At 42.1% G+C, this 3,468-nt stretch overlaps 1 pseudogene; it reads left to right on the top strand.

Moving 5' to 3' along the window:
• The first annotated feature begins 455 nt into the window (after positions 1–455).
• On the top strand, positions 456–1,941 carry LOC105510880 (annotated as a pseudogene).
• Positions 1,942–3,468: the final 1,527 nt, after the last annotated feature.

Raw genomic sequence — 3,468 nt, 5'->3', positions numbered from 1 at the left:
CATTTAAATAGGGAAACTATAGGGTGTGTGAGTTACAGCTCAACAAAGCTGTTATTTTTTTTTTAAATAGTTATATTTTATAAAAATTGTGAAAAGAGACCACTGCTCCAGAGGCCATCACCATGCAGAGCCGGGGCAGAAGCCGCGGTTGAGAGGCGGGAGGAGGAGGGGAGGGGAGATAGGAATAGATTCCCACAGGGCAGTTACCCTGTGTATAAGAGTGTGAGGGCTGGGAGAGATGGCTCAAGCCTGTAATCCCAGCACTTTGGGAGGCCGAGGTGGGAGGATCCCTTGAGCTCAGGAGTTTGAGGCTATAGTGAACTGTGACTATGCCGCTGCACTCCAGCCTGGGCAACAGAGGGAGATCTTGTCCAAAAAAAAAAAAAAAATGGTGTGTGTCTCACTGCACCTTCAATGGCATTGAGTAGATTGTCAATATTTAAACAGACCCTATCATGCATGAGTACAAGCTAATGGTCCTCGGTTCAGGAGGTGTCGGGAAGTCTACTCTGACAGTTTAGTTTATTCAGGGAATTTTTGTTGAAAAATATGACCCAGTGATGGAAGATTCCTGCAGAAAGCAAATTGAAGCAGATTGCCAACAGTACATGCTCAAAATCTTGGATTTGGCAGGGACAGAGCAACTTAGAGCATTGAGGGATTTGTGTATGAAGAATAGCCAATGGTTTGCATTAGTATATTCTTTTTTTTTTCAAAGACAGGTCTCACTTTGTTGCCCAGGCTGGAGTGCAGTGGTGCCATTACAGCTCACTGTAGTATCCACCTCCCTAGCTCACATAATCCTCCCACCTCAGCCTCTCAAATAGCTGGGACTACAGGAGTGCACCACCATGTCCGGCTAGTTCTTTATTTTTTGCAGAGAAGGAGTCTCACCATATTGCCTAGGCTGGTCTCACACTCTTGGGCTCAAGTGATTCTCCCACCTTGGCCTCTGAAAGCATTAGGATTACAGGTGTGAGCCACCATGCCTGGCCTGCACTAGTATATTCTTTTTTTTTTTTTGAGACGGAGTCTTGCTCTGTCACCCAGACTGGAGTGCAGTGGCGCAATCTGGGCTCACTGCAAGCTCCGCCTTCCAGATTCACGCTATTCTCCTGCCTCAGTTTCCCAAGTAGTTGGGACTACAGGCACCTGCCACCATGCCCAGCTAATATTTTGTATTTTTAGTAGAGACGGGGTTTCACCGTGTTAGCCAGGATGGTTGCGATCTCCTGACCTCGTGATCTGCCCGCCTTAGAGTTCCAAAGTGCTGGGAATATAGGAGTGAGCCACCGTGTCTGGCCGCACTAGTATATTCTATAACAGCTCAGTCCATGTTTAATGACTTGCAGGACCTGAAGGAATAGATTTTATAGGTCAAGGACACAGAGGATGTTCAATGACTTTGGTTGGGAATAAATGTGACCTGGAGATGAGTGAGCAGTTGGCAAAGAACAGGCAGACAGTGGTATAATTGTGCCTTTTTAGAATCTTTTGCAAGGTCAAAGTTAAACTTTTTTTTTTTTTTTTTTTAATACAGAGTCTGACTCTGTCAGCCAGGCTGGAGTGCAGTGGCACCATCTCGGCTCAGTGCAATCTCCGCCTCCCAGGCTCAAGTGATGTTCAAGTAATTCTCGTGCATCAGCCTCTCGAGTAGCTGGGATTACAGGTGCCCACCACCACACGCGGCTAATTTTTGTATTTTTAGTAAAGACAGGGTTTCACTATGTTGGCCAGGCTGGCCTCCAGTGACCTACCTGCCTTGGCCACCTAAAGTGCTGGGATTACAGGTGTGAGCTATCATGCCTGGCTCAAAGTAAAACTTTAATGAGATATTTTGTGACCTGGTCACAGATAAATAGAAAAACACCAGTGGAAAAGAAGAAGCTTAAAAAGAAATCATGTTTGCTGCTCCAGGTCCATAGTCAGCAGCAGCTCTGAGCCAGATTATAGGAATGAACTTGTTGCCTACTTGGAAAGTGCCAGCATTCCAGACTTCAAAACATCAATCTGAGGAAGCTTCTCCTGTTTTATATATTATGCGAAGAATTTAGGTCTTATATTGGTTTGCACAAGTTCCATGAAGAAAAAAATGTTCTGTGTGTATTTCTTGGAAAATAAGACAATATTTTTCCTTTGCAATAGCAGTTATAACACATGTGAAAATAAATATACTTGACTCTAATATGAGTATAGTAAAGAGCATGGATGCACTTCAAATGGTAGATATTGCTACTATAATTCAAGTGTTTCATATTGACCTTTTTTTTATCATGATTCATTCCTGTCAAGCACTAAAAAGTTGTACCATTATGTTTTATATCTGTTATGATATAAATGATGAATTTTTCCCTCAAACTCATTGCAGTGATAACTTTTTTGAGTCACTGACTTCACTTTATATTTTAAGTATTATGAAATATCATCTGTCATTATATTCAAATTAAAATTGTTTTCATATAAGGCTTTGGAAAAAATGGTCTTTTAAAGGAAGAAAACTGGGATAATTGATTTCTATGGCTTTCAAAGCTAAAACATAATATACCAAACAAACTCTAATATTGCTTCTTGTGTTTTACTTTCAGATTAAATTACTGCTTTTATGGATAACTGAATTTTAATATATTAAGAAGAGATTAAGAAAAGAAAAAAATAATTTCTGTATTTACCTACAAATTTGCCATTTCCAATGTCTTTCATTTATTTCTGTAGATCTGAATAATGTAGGATAATTTATCTTCAGTGTGAATAACTTTACCACTTCTTGAGGTGCAGTCTCCAAGTGACAAATTATCTCAGTTTTTGTTTAACTGAAAATGTCACTATGTCACCTTCATTGTTAAAAGATAATTTTGTTGGATATATAATTTTGGGTTGACAGTTTTTTTTTTTTTGAGGCGGAGTCTCGCTCTGTCGCCCGGACTGTAGTGCAGTGGCCAGATCTCAGCTCACTGCAAGCTCCGCCTCCCGGGTTTACGCCATTCTCCTGCCTCAGCCTCCAGAGTAGCTGGGACTACAGGCGCCCGCCACCTCGCCCGGCTAGTTTTTTTGTATTTTTAGTAGAGACGGGGTTTCACCGTGTTAGCCAGGATGGTCTCGATCTCCTGACCTCGTGATCCGCCTGTCTCGGCCTCCCAAAGTGCTGGGATTACAGGCTTGAGCCACCGCGCCCGGCCCGGGTTGACAGTTTTTTCCCCACTTTCAGCACTTTAAAAATGTAGTTCCAAGCTGGGCATGGTGGAGCATGCCTGTAGTCCCAGCTACTTAGGAGGCTGAGGCAGTAGGATCACTTGAGCCCAGGAGTTCAAGGCTGTAGTACACTATGATTGTGTCTGTGAATAGCCACTGTATGCCAGCCTGGGTAACATAGTAAGACCCTCTCTCTTGAAAAAAAAAAAAAAAAACATTAGTTCCATTGTTTGCTGGCCTTCATTATTACTTATGAGATGTCAACCATCTTTTATATCA

The sequence above is a fragment of the Colobus angolensis genome, unplaced genomic scaffold (assembly GCF_000951035.1).
Source record: "Colobus angolensis palliatus isolate OR3802 unplaced genomic scaffold, Cang.pa_1.0 Scaffold193, whole genome shotgun sequence".
Lineage (NCBI taxonomy): Eukaryota > Metazoa > Chordata > Mammalia > Primates > Cercopithecidae > Colobus > Colobus angolensis.
The sequence above is the reverse complement of the archived record's forward strand: the minus strand, read 5'-3'. Positions and strand labels throughout refer to the sequence as shown.